We start from the raw sequence: 18594 nt of genomic DNA, 5'->3' as shown, positions 1-18594 counted from the left end.
TTAAGAATGAATTATTTACACAACTTTAATCTAGATGTCACCAAACCTGTTTGCTTGGCTCTCCGTATCTGTCTGATGCATGATGATTGGAAAAATATGCATTGTTTTAAATATGTAGAAATTTTAAAGCACGTAGAAATTAAAATGTGATTTGCAGACTGAATTCATCCTATAAGAAAACTTGAAGTTGGTATTTTAGGTAACCTGATTCCTTACCAGCCTTGCTTTAAAGTAGTTTAAATTACCAGAGGTTCTCAACTACAGTGAGCATTGCTACATGTCATCTCTCCGGTGATACACCATAGCACCATCTTAAGGTAAAGGAATGCAACAAAGAGTGCACTAAGTTTAAAAAAAAAAAAAAATATACCAATTGTTCTAAAAAAGACAGAAGGCCTAGAGTCAGCTAAACAAATGGATTTATGTTGTGTCTGTGCTGTCTACAGATGGATAAAACTTACCAGTTTGGGTCTTTGGCATTATTCCAAAAGGAATTGTTACTGAATCTTAATCAGAAAAGATCGGTGGTTTTCTCAGAAATTGTTCTGCGTTCTCAGTTTGGTGCCATACCAATTGTAGGGTGTTTCAAAAGTGTTTCTGCATCAAACTGCTATATTCAACTTTGCCTATTCCTTATGCATTGAGAGGAATAGTGTAAAGGAAAAGGAAGGTCCAGTGGGATGTGGGCTTTAGCCCTTGCAGGTCTGGTGGAGGTTCCACCTTTTACGTGGAAGGTAAATAGGGAATAGCAGGTCCAGCTATTAATGGAGAAGGAAACTGTCGGTGGACATGCTCAGACAAAAAAACCCCACAATTGTACCTTTGTTTAGTCATAGCCACTCAGAAGAGAGGTAGAGGACTGAGCAGCCTAGAGATCGGTCTTGCCAATTAAAATACGATCCTGTCAGCTGAGATGCTGGCGAAGCAGTGCTGTGACATGTGGTCCAGGGTTTAAAACGGAAAGCATTGATATGTTAAATTGAAAGAAACAAACCAAACCTGGATGAAGCATGAGCATGTAATTACAGCGTGGTAGGTCACAGCAAGCAGTCCCCCTCTGCCACCCACCATCCCATGAAAAAGCTCCCGGTGGTAACTGGCCAGTATGGGCTTGCTGAAAGGAAATAGTCCAGCCACTCTTTTGAGTGCAAAACAAATGGAATTGCATTAAGAACCCCGCTTTTGAGGTAAAATGTGATTACAATAATAAATTGTAATAAATTGTAATAAATTACTTGCATAGTTTAACCATAATATACTTTGCCTGTTGCAGGAAGTGAGGAAAAAAAAATGCATTGAGTAACCTTGCTGGGTAGCCTAGCCTATACTAGAAAATGTGGTATGAAACATTTGGGTTAAAACTCCCATGAAAGCTTCAGTTTACCCGCTTATTTATGGATATAAACATATTGCAGTATTTGGATGGATGTTCACCAAAGATTTATGCAAAGCCCCCATTTTCCACCAAAACTAGTTTGATTTTAAAAGCCTTTTGAAACACAGATTGGTGCTTCATTTAAGTTCTACTCCCTTCCCCACTCACTCATCCCTTCACCTTGGTTTTTGCTGGGAGGAAATGTAATTTTTTGAAGTGCAGAGGGAAATCATCATCTCTCCCAGAAGTCACTTCATGAACTGAGGAACCATGGTCTAGCACAGCAGATGCCTTGCCATCCTGTCGCATAGTTTAGATGCAGCCTTCAAGCCTAGGATGTGTATACATATAAATTCTTATTGAGATTTTAATTCTGATGTTTCATTGTGTTTGGCCACTAAGAGTGATAATTAACTCTAGACAAAACCTTTAAAAAAAATTTTAAATATAGCTTGAATCAACATTCCACATGAGATGTATGGATAAAAAGGGAAACTTAAACGAAAAGCCTAGTCCTAATGAGACAGCCAACTAAGATAAAAGATTATGAGTAGTGGGAATTTATGCTGCTTGCTTTATGGAGTTGCCAAAATATCATTGAGATGTATCATTTTACCATGGTGGGAAACAATACTCTGCTGTATTCCATTGTCGTAATGGTGTTCAGAGCCTTTGCTAGCAACTTGCACTGTGGCAGCCGGCTGAAGCCACCACGCAGAGTATATGGAAGTCACTAGAGACAAACTAGTTTTGAAATATTTGACCTTCTCGGGGGGATTTTCCTTTGGCTCCAGCTGCTGAACCCTCCTGTCTGAAACATTAATCTGGAAGTGCTTTTAAATGCTGAACAACACAGACAATTTGGGAAGTACAGCATGGCTGCCAATAGGTAGATTAAACAGAGAGAAAAGAGGCAACAGGGAGATGAGTAACTCCAAATTGGTGGAAAAGAGAAAACGTAAAGGAAGAGAATCCAAGTAAAGAAGGGGTTGGGATGACAGGGAGAAGAAAGACTCAGACATGGGAAAGAAGAAAATAAAATACAGTGTATCAGAAATAGAATCTGTAAGTTAGGAACATTTTCAAAGCCCCGTGGCTGCCCTTAATCCTCCACATATATTGCTTTGAAAATATGCCCATTTGATCTACTCTCTTAAAAGTTTTTTTGGAAATAAAACATCACTTGACCTCTCTAAAAAAGCAGCACGCTGACATCAGTAACAGTGACCAGCATTTCATCTTCCATGGCTTAGCACCTGTGTCTTGGCCTTCTAATCTCTCCTTATTTTGGTGGTTTCTGTGTGTTACAAGTCTCTTTTTTTTGGTTCCTGTTGCCAGCATTTGTCTTAATTTTTTAGCTGCAGGCAAATATTTGTCTGTAAAAAAAATAATATCAAGGAATGGAGGATAAATACCACTTTCTAGAATGAGACACAATATAGAAAGTCACTATTTATATTTCTCAGGTGCTACTGTACCAATATCCTTCGGTTCCAATCTGCAGTAATTTACACTAGTTCTTTTTCTCTTTGAGGATGAGCTTTCTTGGAGAAATGATGCTATGTTGTGCTAAATACTGTAGTGATACCAATTAGTATCTCATAAAATAAAAGTCTAAGAATAGAAAGCTCATTGAAGAAACTACTTAAATGGGATTAGAAAGTCAGTATGAAAACAGACCGATTTGATTCAAGCAAAGATCCCCTTAATGTTGATAACAAAGGATTTAATATCTTAAATGTGCTTAAAAATAGCGAGACTGTTACTGTGTATATTAAAAAAGAAAAAGTAAGTATGCTTCTCCTGCTTAATTTTGGCAAAGGTCTTAGATCATTGTGTAGTTTTGCATATTACGTGTGCAGTAATTTCTAGACATTGGAGTCAATGGTAGTTTTGCGTGAGTAAAAACTGCTGGTTTGGTCCCCCATGATTCATTGATAAGGGTATTGCTGCTGACATTAGATTCAGCTAAGGGTAACAGACAATAACATGGCTGATTACTAAAGTAGAAGATGTAAATTCTTTCGCATTTCTATGCATTAAAAAGGCTTAGAATTCCTGAATTTTAATATAAAATACAATGAAGTGTATCAAATAAGATTCCCCTATCTTGCTTTGTAATAATAAATTGCAGCGTGCACATTCAGAGGGTGAAAAATGGCTTTAAAGAACCTTTGCCTCCTAAGGTTGAGAGAATACATTAACAAAATCTCATTAAGCACTCTTAATTTTTTTTTGTGTGTGATTGCACGTTCCTTTTTCTTCAAGTGATTGTGTCCAGACTTACATGATCTTATTAAAACCAGCTGGGCACACAGAAGCTAACTGGGTCTACATCAGTGAAATAACTGGTTTGTCTCTATATGACGTTGGTTGTCACCTATTACGAGAGCAGAAACAAATGTTGTCTTCTTATTTGGGGATCTTAGAAGGCATTTCGTACTGTGTTTCTTATTTTGGCGTAGTCTTCACACCTTCTCTCCTTCCAGGCTTCCTCAGCATCCTTTGACGAGCTGCACTGATAGCTAGTTTAGCCTTTCAGAGCTTGGAACACATTCCGTTCTGGGATTTGAGTTCAAGGAATTTAGCCTTTTTACACAGGCTTGAAATAAGTAGCAATCAACATGTGTTCTGTGTGAAAAAGATGTGGGTTGTGTTGTGTGGTTTTTTTTTTTTTTTTTTTTTTTCTCCAAATCTCACTACATCTTTTAGAATCTGTGTATGGAGGGGAGAAGAGAGCAGATACTGGTCAGGGCTGAGAGGAGAAGAGCAGATGCAGCCAGGGTTCTTTCTCATCGGCGGGTAGTGGAGTCCATCCTCACCAGAACTTCATAACCCCAAGTGAAATCTGCAGAGTTACTGTTTTTCCTCTTAGGCTAACCATGGCAGTGATGGACGTACTAGTGCCAGAACACACTGGAATATGAAGTACAGCGTGCTTGGGCAGTGGTGAGTCTTAGTAGAGGAAGATCACCATCAACTAAAAAGGATTAGAGCCTCCGCTGTATGCAGTGTTAACTTCTGGCAGTGTATGTCACGATGGAAAAAACAAAATAAAGACTCAAATTTTGTTCCTATTGGAAATGTAACTCCAATCGAATAATGCAGCTTTTAAAGTAGAGTTTGGAATTCAAAGTCTAATTATCCTGAATGATGCGTAGTGGTTTTGGTCACATCGCAATAAATGGCATTACTAAACCAAACCAAAATCTTTTAAGTTGAAAATATTTTCCAAGTGTCGTCTTTAGCAAATGTGACTGCAAGTAATCAGGCTCTTTAGTTGCTCAGAAATAATGCATGATGTTTATTTTGTCTCCTAAAAGAAGATTTTTAAGAGCCCATTGGTGCTAGGAAAGAAAAGAATTGGTACTTTGAGCATGTAGCTTCCGTAATTTGTAAGTGTTCTGGGATCTCTGCTGCCAGCTGCTGTTCTTGTTCCCTGAAAGTGCATCTGGTCTGATTTATTTTTTTTAAAAAAAAAAGAACACAACAAACAGGGATCACTGTGTAAATAATAAAAGAAATAACACCCTTAATTTCCTTTTTTTTTTGAAGGGGTTATTTATTTAAAATAATTTACTGCGTTTTTATCCATCAGATAATCTTTATATCATGAAGAATATGGCAGCCAGTATCAGGAATTCGATGAAGCTCACAGGATTTGTAGGTGGTGATGGGTGCTCAAACCCTGTAGGGTAATCATGGAAAGGTGAATTAGGAGCTCCCTAGCTACATCATTGTCTCGGTGAGCAGTTAACAGCCCATTGAAATAACTTAGTTGATGCCTCCTTTTTATTAAATGTTCACTCTTGTGTGCATGTATTTGTTTGGCTGATTGCTGTGATTATTCACTTGTTCCACAGTGACCTTTTGTGTGGCTGTTCCCGAGTGCTGAATGTATTTGGACATGGTCGTATGTACAAGAAAAGATATGGCTTGACTGTATGTATGTAAACGTACACAAATTGAGTGATCTTCATTCAAGTGTTAAATGCTACGAAATTTTCACTCTTGGTATATTGTACAAATTACTCTATCCAAATTACTTAGTCCATCATGTACTTAGCAGCAAAGGGAAAAGAGAGGAGAGTTATTGTCTTGCGTGATCTACAAATGCAGGAAAGTTGTTTTTAATAGAACGTTAGCTTTCCTAAGCTCTCAAATAACATCTGAAGTATATTTTCATGACCAATAGATGGCAGCATAGCTCTTTAAGAGACTACCGTAAGGTACTTAACGACTCAGTGTTAATGTAAATTACTTTAGTAGAAAATTATTATCTGAGTAAATGTTGTTCTGCTGCATTTTTCCAAGTTCTCCACCTATTTTTGCTTTAAAATAGAAAGGAAGAAGCTATGGATGGCATAGAAGTTAAGACTGTATTTTTTGACTAAATATGTACTAGAACAAAAAATGTGTGCTTTTTTTTTTAAATGCATTTTGTAGACACAGGCATATTTTTCAATACCAATATATTAATTGCAGCTAAAAATCTAAAATATGCCTTTTTTTATTTGACAGAACCTACATTCTGTTCAACATCAAGAACAAACATCACTTTGCTTGTGAGGGTAACAGGGCCTGGGTCAAGGAAATCTGAAAATAAAGGTGAATGACTATTCTGTGCTGTAAACCCTAAAGGCTGTTGTGGGAACGGTACAGTATTTAAAGGGCAGATTTTTCTATAACCTACTCTAAGAAAACTGAGTTCTTATTGTATTGTTTGACTTTTAATTTTAGTTTGAGAAGTAAGGATCTGATAGCATAGGATTCTATGTGGTCTTGTAGAAGGATAAATTACTTTGAAAATCCAATATTCAGGCAACTACCAATAAACTATGAAATCTAGGGTTGCTGAACACTGTGATTAACTTTGGCAAAGGGCGTGGGGAGGAGCAGGGTGATGGGGGGCAGGAACAAAAAGCACAAAGCTTTTTATAGTGCCATTCCTGGGTTTAGGCTTTTCAGAGTCACCTCTCACAGTGAGGAAACACATGTGAGAGAGAAATCTTGGAGGGAAAGGAAAGAAGGATTCATGAAGGGCACTTGAGGTTGGCAGTAGCTGGAAGCTCTCTGCTGAGATGCAGACTGTGTTAGACAAGAAGGCAATCAGATCAGGGGAAGCACAGCTTGTAGAGAGCAAACAAGTTCTTCCAGTCTCGATTTTCAATGCTTTGGGGTATGAAGTAGCGCGTTCTTAGCTTGAAAAGAAGATCTGCTTCTCAAAATACTGTTCTACCTTCTGGCTTAGTTCACAATGCACTAATTTCTGCCATATATGCAATCCGCATTTTTTTGTCTGAGGCTGCTTTTGTTTTTGTTAATGTTTTTTAGTTTGAGGAGAGTCAAGTTGTTGAACACCTATTACTTGAATTATCTTGATAGGCAGAATAGGGCAAACCTCTTTTCTCCAGATCTCACGGTTCTGCTGCCCTCCTTTTTTATTTGCCTTACAAGGAATCTGTTTACTCTGCAACACCAGTGCATTTTCTTTATTACTGTTAATGGATAATATTTGAGTATTGTTGCATGACTGGCCGTTTCAAGTGAAAAAAATATTGCCTAGCTGCAAACTTACTGCAAATGCTGATACACAGACTATCTAAAGTTGGGCAGAAAATGTCTCTCAACCTTACAGAATCTGGATTTGTCCGACTTTCCGTTCAGGAAGGAGGCAGCGTACTCCGCTCCTCTCCTGTTGCTTTTGACCAGAAATTCATCTTGAGTGAAAAATAAATTTTTCTGGGTGAAAGTTTTGTTGAGATCACTGTATCTATGAGGGGCTTGCCTTGGCTGACCAGTATTTTTCAGTGTGAGGCTTTTTTTTCTACATCAGTAAATGATCTCTTGGAACGCATAATCCTTTAATTTTTTTTTTTTAAAGGAAGGATTAGATTGCCCTTTTTCTTTTCTTGTAGTTTATCAGGTTACATGTTTTTTTTTCCCCTTTATATTAAGGCTATTTATTCAAAAGATTAACTTTTTAATATTAAAATGTATTCTGTGGTAACTGTGGGAAGCTCTAGACCCAGTGCCTATGCCATGTTTTGTACTTTTATTGTAGCAGTCTCGTAAAAGATAGCTCAATCATTAATGCAGTTGATTTTTCTGAGGGGGAAGATTGATATTTGAGAGTTAGTGGAAGAAAGGGATTAAAATAGGAGGAAGATTAAATTTTTTTATTTTGCTCATCCCTATATTATCAGGGTATCTCTCATTTGTGCATCAGTTTTATATGATCATTTCTTGTTTCTTTTGTTATGTATCGTGTTCTTACATAGGTAGTAGACACTCATTATTAAAAAAAAATAATTTCTGATTCCATTGCTTGAGGTTGACAAACATTGTGAATAGTGAAAGCCAAACTTGCACTTAAGTCTCTTAATTTTGGGGATGTTACAGTTGCTTTTGTTTTCTACCACCTGCATCTGAATATTTGCTCCTCTCCAAGTAATGCAGCATCTTAGAGATTTCAGTAACCACTGAGGGCAACTAGAACATCATCTTGTTAGTCTAATATAGAGCAAAATATGTTGATGGTTCACTAGAACTTTATATTTTTTTTACGTTGAAAAGCCATTCTTCTGGAGGTGTGGGTTTGATTTTAATTTTTTTTTTTAATTCTGTAAATCTTTAAGGGTCACATCAGAATCAATGTTTGTTCTTGTTTTGTGTACCTCATGGGAAGATGCCTGCTCACTGCTGTGAGAGCGTGGCCTGTTCTGTAATGGTCTTGACAGCTAGGTGAAATGTTGGAATCTCAGTGTGCTTAGTGTTGGTGGTCCAGGCTTCTGAAAATTGTAGGAAAACAAACTTGAAAGTGAGTTACAAGACTGGGATATTTCACCCTTCTCCTCAATTAAGGTATCAGCGAAGCCCTTCTGCTTGTGGTGATCTGTAATTAATATACAGCTGCAAAAGAAGCCTGAAAGCATTTTCTTTCATTCTGAACAGGCTGCTCGGGGAAGTGGTTTGGTCACCATCCCTGGAGGTATTTAAAAAGATGTGTAGATGTGGGCTTGGCGTTGTTAGGCTAATGGTTGGATTCAATGTTCTTTTCCAAGCTAAACGATTCTATGTTGTCTGTTGTTTTGTTTCATGGCACAAAACCACCATTGTACGCTTCTTGTCTGTGAGTTTGGGATGTACTCTGTATCCTGAGGAATAACACAGGGCTGGGTCTTGGTGAGGAGGGCAAGTGGCTCATTGGTAAGGAGGCTGTATACTGTTTGTCAGAAAAAATCCTGAACTGATCAGCATTGACTGCAGTTCATGCTGCCTTCTGACATTTTCTGTAACAGACCTCTGTGCTGTATTTGTGCGTTGAATCGATTTAAGCCTTTAATAGAAGTTGACTGTGTTGCATGGGTTGCAATGGTTATTTTGTGTTACCATACATCCTGGGAAATGTCCTTTTTAGAATATAACTGTACCTTTCTTAGTAGAACCTGTTTAGAGGATGAGACCTGTTTTAAAAAACGCCCATATAAACAATTATTTTTTAGTATTTTGCATTTAACGAGTGTCTTCTTCAAAGTGCTAGTAATGACTGTTGTTCCAAACAACAACAACAAAAAATTGCAAGGAAACATCTCGTGTCAATTTAAACTGAGTTTATGACAGGAATTCAAAGTGTCTCTGTCTTTATCCCATGCATCTAGTTACTATATTTTTTTGGATCTGGAAGGCCCTGAAGAGTCATAGTCATATCAACGAAACACAATAGATGGCCTTCTAGGCTAATTTATCTGAATTTTCCAGCTTCTAAACATAAGTTTAAATGTGGATTTAAGAATGTGAAAAAATCCCAGACTGTTTCCCCCTTCCCCCACCCACAGGTTTTTGAGTGATTTCTGCTGGGTAATAATCACAGGGAGTAAGGAGAGTCATGGAACTGAAAGAATATAATCAGAATATATAACAACATATACTGTGATAACTTAGAACTGTCTTATACTGTGATGAAGAAAACCTTTGTAATGGTGTCATATGCCTGAGAGATCCCTACAGGGGAAGCGCTTGGAAACTCAACCGTTGATATACCTAGGATCAAGGCTAGACAACATGCTAATAAATAATACACTGTGGGGAACTTGTCTTTAATGGAGGCTGGATTAATTATATAGGTGCTGTATGTAAGCCTTTTTCTTCCCCAAAGTATTTCCTTTCTGAATGTAGCCAGTTAGACAAACGGTTATGCCATATTATTCTGGTTTGCTATTTAACTGGTTTTATTAGGGCCTGCAAGAACTGTACTTAAGTACAGTTAAAGCCTGCACTTAAAACTAAATTTACGTACTATTACGTACTATTTAATGTCTTATTAATCTCAGCTATCTTAAACCGTGTTCTTCACGTACTTCAGGTAAACTGAAAACAAAACTAAACTTCAAACTGAAAAGAATGCTCTGAAACTATGTGTTCCAAAGCATATTCTTCTTCCCCGCTGTCCCCCCCACCTCTCCAAAAACAGCTTCTGCACACCCCAAGCCTTAACCTATAGTGGGTCTTGGACAGATTTTGATTTCACAATTAAACAGCTTGAACAAAACTCATCATAAACGGCACAATCCTGTGCTCTGTGATAACTTTCCTAGTGTGTTCTGTTTTCTTTTGCACTGGCATGCATTTTTCTAGAGAGTAATGATCTACTTTTCCTTTTTTAGTATAGAAACTATATATTTTTTTTTAATCTGTCTAAATATAGACTTGTGTTTTGAAGCTACTTAAGTGCTTTTGAAAATCTTGACCTTCAGAGCCTAGTGTTAGATATCCAGTTTGGAAAATATTGACTCTATAACAATCGGTATACAATATAATACATTTTTACAGCAGATCATTAACTGATACCAAAGTAATTTTGTTCTATTAGTTGTATCCAAATCCAACCTAGCCTGCTAGTTGCAACTGTTAGAAGTCAGCAGAACTTAAAGCTTGCTAGAGGGGAACAAGCTTAATGATTCTTGAGTGAACGTGAACTGGCAATTCTGTCATAGTTTGGGTTCCTGGGATGATGGTAATACTGCCTAGATCATCTTATCATCCTCATCTTGAAAAATGCCTTGACTAGACGAGGACAGAACCATATCCAAAGCTAAGTAAAGGTGAGAACAACAGTTGAGTGCAAGAGTTGTGGTTTTGTTACTGCTCTTCTCATGCGTTCCATCAACCTGATGCCCTCTGATGGGAGAATATTTCTTTCTTATTTAGACTTATGGGAACTAAAACCAAGTCCAAACCCAAAATGCAGTCTGGATCCAGACTGGTAATCCAGATACTGTAGTAATGTAAATAACCAACAGGAAATAAAATTTTTACAGATAGCTTTGTAGTTCTGCAGAGGATGAATCCTAGGGTTTCTTCTGTAATTATGATCGTGTTCTTGTGTTTTCAGTTTTTGGAAATGTGATGAAGTCTACTTACAGCTGTTCTTAGCTGTTACAAGTGCACTAGCCAGAAGTTGCAGAAGTCTTGACATTGGTATTAAGTGCTTTTATCTTGATTGCCTAAACTAATTGGAATTTAAAAAAAAAAAAAAAAAAAAAGCTTGTCAACTTGACAAATAAATGACTTGTGGATCTAGGGATATCATAGCAGGGTGCTACCGAACTTCAACAAGAAATCAGTCTCTATGTTTGGTCCTTTCTGAGACTATTGACTCTTGTTGGCTTTCATACTCTTTAAGACCTTTCCTCTCAGATATTTGTGGAGCAGAGATGTTTTCTAAATAAGCTTATTAAATGTGCTTTCACATGCTGTACTACTTGGTTGGTAAGTATTCTCATAGTAACTACTTATCAAGAATAATGAAGAACTTTTTCCTCCTTTTACTTCCTCGTGCCCATACACACAATCACAGATAAGTGTAGGGAGAAAATTGGTGGTTCATTCCCTGCCATGTGTCTGTCACATTGTTGTAGTAGGGAAGGCAAGATCCTTGCTATCCTCCGCTCACATGCATCTATGAAGCCATAGTGGACCATTAAATATTGTTAGGTTTTAAAGACAGATAGGGATCCTTTGGTTAATTTAATCTGATCTCATGCGTAACAGAGATCAGGGATCTTGTCCAGGAATCTCTGCATCAGAATTTATTGGGAAACCTTACCACTTCATGTTGTCTTTGGCATTTGATATTTTTCTTTTACTCCATGGTCAGTTCATGTCTTGTTCCTCTTAGTGCAAAGTGTGCTCTCATCAGTAAAATTATTTTTGTTCTTATTATCATTTTTTTTAAATGGTGCATTTACTATTGCTTCAACGCAGGAAAAAACATTGTTTTTCCTGTTAGTGTGGAAATAATCCTTTTGCGTTCCTAAGAAGTGGCCAACATATGACATGCTTTTGGAAGAGGAAAGATTCCTTGCACTTATGAAATAAACACTTATGAATTAAGTTGCTGTTGTAATTCTGGATTCCCTAATTATCTGTATGTATTTGCATTAGTATTTTTAATCCTTTTAAGCTCTTGGCCTCAGTTATACCTTGTGAAAAAGATTTACAAAAGCTAATTGCATTCATGTCGATAAACACTGTCTTTTAATATTATTTTCTCTGTTTCCCTGGATGTACCCTTCTGGTGTTCTGAGGTTTTGAATTGGTTTATTTAGAGCAGTTTGCTAATTTGTCATTTTTGCATGTCTTCTGCTTTATATGAACACCCATGTAGATCCTGTCCCTTACAGAATGGTTATTTTCCTGCCTAGTTAATTCTGATGGATCTTGGCATTCATTAGGAATCCTTTTTACTTTTGCTATGTCCAGATCTGGTTAGTTTATCCATCCTAAATGTTCTCAGGCAGTCACACCTGTGACACTTATTGAAACAGTGTTTTTTCGAAATTGTGCTCTGCTCCATTTTTTGTTCTGAAATGTAGTGTTCTGAAGGATAGTCTTCTGAGTACTATAGGGCATTGCAGAACAGCCACCATTCATTCCTCTGTAGTGATGAGCAGATACTAGGGTGTATGGTGCGGAGTAAAATAACAAAATGTTTAAAATTATTCTTTTCTGTGCATATGTTATTCTTTAATAACGTCTTTTAAATGTATCATTCTCATTCTTTGTAGCATTTCCAAATACCATTCTATAAGAATTAAAATACTTTCCCTCTTTGGCAACTCATCACAGCAAAAACAAAGATAGTAAAGTTTGCAGCGTTCTCTTAAATCATGTATGTGTCTCATTGTGAAGACAGCACTACGTTTGCAATTAAACCCAATCAAATTCAAGGTAAGGTATAGATGCGATTTAATTTTTACACTACCGAATGTTAAATGTTACATGTGTATACTGAAAATTATTTTTTTTTCCAAATTGATAATATTTCTCTTTATTCAATGTGATAAGTGTGTTTGCTGCTCTTCATCTTTTTACAGGTGGAATTCTAACATGTGAGATAGCAACTCTTTAAAAAGAATGTTTTCGTGTGGTTTTTTTTTTTTCTAAACCTGCAGTCAGCTTTGAACGCCAGATGATTAGTTACATAGCCAGTAAAGCTCTGTGTTTGCTAGGCTGCTTCTGTCATCTTTGCTTTGCGTATGCGTGTCTTTAAGCTAGTATAGTTCTTAGATGATTTTTACCCCCTATCAAACCTGTGATCATTTTTAGGATTATTCAGAAATGCGTGGCATATTGAACTGCACAATTAACTAACCAGTCTAATTTGGAAAATTAGTCTGCCATTCTGGGCTCTGAGAACTACCATTATATTTTAGTATGTAAAGTCTACTAATTTTCATTCCTTTACAATTTTCTCTCCTCTTGATCATTTTCTACGTTTAGCAGGGTATTATTTTTCTGAAGACGTTTACAATGAATGTTATTCACTGGTCAAGGCAAACCTTCAATTAACAGACTTTGATGCAGTGTGTATCATTATCCCATTATCAAGTCATCCTTCCCTTCATTGGTTTTTCAAGTTATTTGTTTATTGTTGAGAAATGTTCTATTCTCAATTAGTACTCTCTAAGGTGTCTTTTCAGGGTCTCCAGTTACACAATACCGTCCTGCACAGTGACTGTCATGTTTCACAAGAATACAAGGTTCTGTTAAATAAAACACAAAACATATTTAAACATACTTAAACAAGAAAACAACCCAAGTCACCGTAAAAGAACCTCTCTAAAAAACCCGTCTCCCTTTTATTCTTTTTATCAAATTTTCATACAAAGTGATCACTTTGAGATACAAAAATCAATTGTGACAACACAATTAGGTGCTGACAGTGTTGTACAGATGTTGTAAAAAAGATACTTGTTCTTATTTTGAAATGTTAAGCGCTTGCATTTAATACTAAAATACTTCTATTTGAAAAAGACATAGCATTTTGTAGTCTGCTTTGCCATCTCTTCCAAGTAGGCAGCCCCTCCTTCTTTGCAGACAAACCTCACTTTTGAAATAATGCCCTTTTCCTTATAACAGCTGTCCCAGAAAGCTTGCAGTCATCTCTGAAGGTGAATTACAGTGCATGCATTAAAGGCTGGTGGATCCAGGGAAGAGGAACAGGCAGGTTTTATGAGTAGATATTCTTCGATAGCATGAAGTGAGGATTATGAGGTTTGCTTGTCACAGCTTAATCCATCTGTTTTAATAATTTCTGGTTAGCAAGTAATGACATTTAGCAGTTGTCAGAAATTAGCTTAGTACAATTGCGTGTTTTAACTCTCGAATGTGTTCCTCAAGATTTTCTTTTCTGTTCACATATCCTTGTGATGCAACTGTTTCTGAAATGGCTGTTACACATATTTACCCTGTCGGTTTTGTTTTTTTTTTTTTTCTTTCCTCCTCCCACGTAAAAATCATGGCATCACACAAAAGGTCCAAACAATCCATGATAGGAAATCATTTTGAAGGAGGAAGATGCTGGCAAAGAGTACAGTAGAATTAATCCTTGTGCCCTAGCAATTTAGTAGTGTGTTTCTATTTGGTCTTATTAAACTTATGGGGTGGATAATTCTTGTTTTCTCAAATGATGTTATGCTTTTCCTGCCTATGTTTCCTGTAGGATGGATTCTTTGCTAGTGGAGGAGTTGGCAGTGGAAATGTCATTGGAGTTAAAAGGGGAGGAAGTGTGTGGTGTGAGCCCATAAACACATTGACACACACGTTGGCGTTATAATACTTCTTACTTGTTAAGATTATAACTTTAGCTGTTAAAACTGAGTGCCAATTTTCAGGCAAAGTTTTGGTGTTGTTCCTTTCTCTCCTCCCAAGAAAAGCCAAGTGGGAAACCAAAATACTTGGCAAGATTTTTAAAGTGTTTGTTCATGTAATAGTGCCACCTCTCTCACAAATAGTTCGCTTTTTCTTAATAGCCTGCTCTGTAAATTACTAGGGGTTAAATGAAATAGCAATGAAGAACCTAGTAGAATGTCGGTTATGCTTAAAAATATCAACAATAGTTTCCTTTGAATTTCGCATCTACTTACAAAGACATAACGTGATTTAAATTGCAGAGCCCTGGAAGTTCCTCAAGTTTTATGGTATAACTGATGAAAACTTCTTGAGCTTTAAAAAAGCAGGTTAAGAACCCCAGCAATCTCCCTAAGTGGAAATTTCAATAAAAACCAGCAGAGACATCTTTACAAAATGAAGTACTTATATGTATTATTTTTATTGTGGGCTAATAGGCAGTTTCTTCCTCACTAATTGGTCTCTCTCAATTAAAACAATTAGAGAATCAAATATATGAATATTAATATAGCATTTAAATTGATACTTTATTATACACAAGTCAAGAAATTCACAGTTAATTTTTCCCACTACAACCTTATCTTCATCCCCCCGAGTGTATGCACTGCAGTGAAGGACTTTATTTTACAATTATACCACATGAATACATAAATATTTAAAAAAAGAAACAAGAATAAAGTTATATTTAAAAGATTAATTACAGAGCAACTCTGCTGGTTGCCTTAACTTAAAAGCAGGAATCACAGCGGTACAAATAAGCCAAAAAATTAACTATTGAACACCTAATAGAGTATGAACAATTCTGTGTCAATAGGATGCTGACTTTCCTTTGCCCATTGTAGTCACTGGCATAGTGGAGAGAACAGTCTGTCTTTGCTTGTGCTGAAAAGTATGTGTGGTAACAGATGCTCCTGTTCAGGAGTCCATGAACCAGGGGACTTCATGCAAAATACAGTGGAGTTGCATTGTGGTGATGTTTAGAAATCATGGATATTACCATATATGAATAATTAGAAGTTATTAATATTATACTTGTACGGCAAGTAAGTAGATTACACTGCTGTTTAAATTTACCAGTAGGTTAAGTGGGTTGGTTGAAGTCACGAAGTGAAGCTACGTAAAATTCCTGTGATTGGAAGCTGAGAATTCATTACTTCTATTGATTTATTTGCATTGATGTGTAATTTCTAAAAGTACATTAAAATTAAAAATTGTGATGATGCATTATGATAAACTTTTGTAACCAGTATGATACTTTCTAAAGTTTGGGAGAAATTCCCAGATGATCTTCAATTTTCATTGTTACCGATCAGGTTTATCAGTTATGCAATTTTACAGTGATGGGGATGCGCTGAATCTATTTTCCGTTTCATCTGCTTAACTACTAAATAATGAGTCTATGTTACGACAGGATGGGTAGTGTTCCTATGGAGGTCAATGGCAGAGCTGCCATAGATTTCACTAGGAGATGACTCTCTTATGAGAGGGATTCCGTGCTGCATCAGACAAATCTGAGGCAGCTCTGACCTATCTAAACGCTCAGATCGGCCCAACCGAGAATCCGTAGATGAGAACAGTGATGTGTGTGTGTGTTTATCCTCAATATTCAGAAGGGCTGATCACTCTCCAGAATACTCCAACTCTCTCTCCATCTGCTTGCTCCGGACAGCTCTATACTGAACGTGGATTTAGGATTTGGGAAAGTCTCTCAGGGCTAATGAGCCAGACAAGAGCGAAGTAAGGAAAAAGCACGATATGACATTATATACCATCTAAAGGCAGAAAGCACTTTCCAGTTTTGAAATTCAATGTCTAAATTCTGCTTAGTGAAGCACAGTAGGATTAAAAATGAGTGAAGAATGTGGCCTGCAATGAGTTTTACAGTATCTAGGCTTAAAAAATATGGGAATATTAGTCTTAAGAATAAAAGCTGTACATGCATCCTACTGTTTTCTTTTTCTTTTTCCTTTTTACCCTTCTGCCCCTCCAAATACTCCCTTTTCCTTTGAACAAACAAACAGAAATCTATAAATGCAAACATCTGCAGCGAGATCAAGCAGGAGATGTTTCAGCCCAAAGTGTTATTTTCTGACAACGTCGCAACAAGAATGGAAGGCACCATCTCAGCCCTAACTTGAATGTTGCCACAGCTGTGACACTGTAATTGCCAGTTTTTAAGCTAGCTTTGGGGGAACAGTTTTGAAGCTACAGCATGGCAGGCTTTAAACTTTTCCAAATGAGGCAGAGAGGGTTTCTTCATGTCTGGCTCTCTGAGGACCACTTGCAGTTCTGGCAGCTACAGAAGTCCAGAGGGGAAAAAAACCACTTTGCATTAAAAAGTGTGTGTGTACTAATTATGTATACGTGTGTATGTATGTTAGATACGTATATGTATATTTGACCATTTGCAATCACTAGCTTCTCTTATTTTGGTGGAGTGCTATTGAAACTTTCCACGCCTTCTGAACGAATACACTTAATTGTGACTAGAAGTACAGCCCTGACTTTAAAAAGATTACAAAAAAGTTTTTGTCTGTTAAATGCCTTGGTAAGCGTTCAATTACATAATAACACCTATCTCAGGATAGGCCCATTTCATGCACTTTTTGAAAAAATTATTCTAGTCTTCTGAGTCCTACTTTAAATATTTCCCTTTAATTATAAGCGTATGATATCAGGTTAGAGCTAAGCTAAATTACTGCCTTTCCATTTGGAGATGTACTACAGTGAAAATAGAACGTTGTGGCAGTATAAAATGTTGCCCCTGAGACCAAGTCTTATATAGTTTGGTGTGTCCGTGCATCTCTAAATTTAAAATGAGTTAATTTAATGCATGCTTAGGGCTTTAGTCCTTGCCCTCCAGTCCCTACTGTAATGTATGTCTGTGTGCAAAGGGGAACGAGGTTAGAAAGGGTAGAAATGGAGCCTGCACGAAGGCTCTTCTCAATGCCAGCGCTGAAGGATGCACTTTGAAGGCTGTAACTTTTGTTAGTCAAACCGCTGGTGTATAAAGCGGGAAGCAGGCACGTGCTCTGTTCCTGCAAAATATCACCACACGCGTGCTCTCAGCAATGTACGGTACTGTCTTTCCGAGCAGCAGAGGGGGAGGTGTCATTTCTGTAAGCTAAATAGGTATTTGACAATCTCGCGTGGTTTCGCTTCATTGACACCGCTTATGTTTGAAACATGGGATAATAAACTCTGTCCGTTGCATTGAATAAGGACAGACATGTACTCAGTCGAGAAGTGCTGTGCTTTTGGAGTGGAGGCATGTGAATGCTGGTGATCGCTAGTGCTCCTTGCTAATTTTTAGGACAGTGGAACCGTTTGGTTTCTTTCTATGTTTGTGTATTTTCTTTCTGTAAAGAGAAGTGTCAAAATAGAGTGCATATCTTCATGTAGTTGTCCCCCTGGATTACTTTATGCAGAAAGGCTGCTGAATTATAAGAAAGTTTTTGTTTTAAATGCAAATGATTTGTCAACATTAAGGACTCTGTGCTTTCTGCGCAGCTTTTCTGCTGTATGAAGGCCTCAGAGAGAGGGAATGCCACCAACCAGAGGGTTTTTGCCACTGAAGAGTTGAGCTGCTCACTCTTTGTATGGGTATTTTTGGATTTTGTTTGTTTGTTTTTCACTTTTTTTGATCCTTGTGCTGCTGGTGGCTGCAGGCTTGAAAAGCTGATGTTATTGGAGCAGCCCTACAAAAAACAATAAAGCATGTTATATGTTAAGTCAGCAAATTCCTATGTATCTGCAATGGATATTTTAAGAGTTCTGCGTTTAAAAAAAAAAAACAATGCATAGCTTTAAACATAAATTTTTGTGATTAAAGAAAGATTTTTTTTTTAATTATTATTATTGTTTTTTAAAGGCAGCAAGACATACGAAATGTGCTGTGGCATGTGGACCCCAGTTCTTCTGTGCAACTTTGAGAGCGCAGCGGGGTTCTGAGTTACCAGCTGAGGATTCCCTCCATAGACCTGTTTGCCTTTTTTTTTTTTTTTTTTTTTTTTTCAATGATATGG

Source organism: Larus michahellis, chromosome 5 (assembly GCF_964199755.1).
Source record: "Larus michahellis chromosome 5, bLarMic1.1, whole genome shotgun sequence".
Taxonomy (NCBI): domain Eukaryota; kingdom Metazoa; phylum Chordata; class Aves; order Charadriiformes; family Laridae; genus Larus; species Larus michahellis.
The sequence above is the reverse complement of the archived record's forward strand: the minus strand, read 5'-3'. Positions refer to the sequence as shown.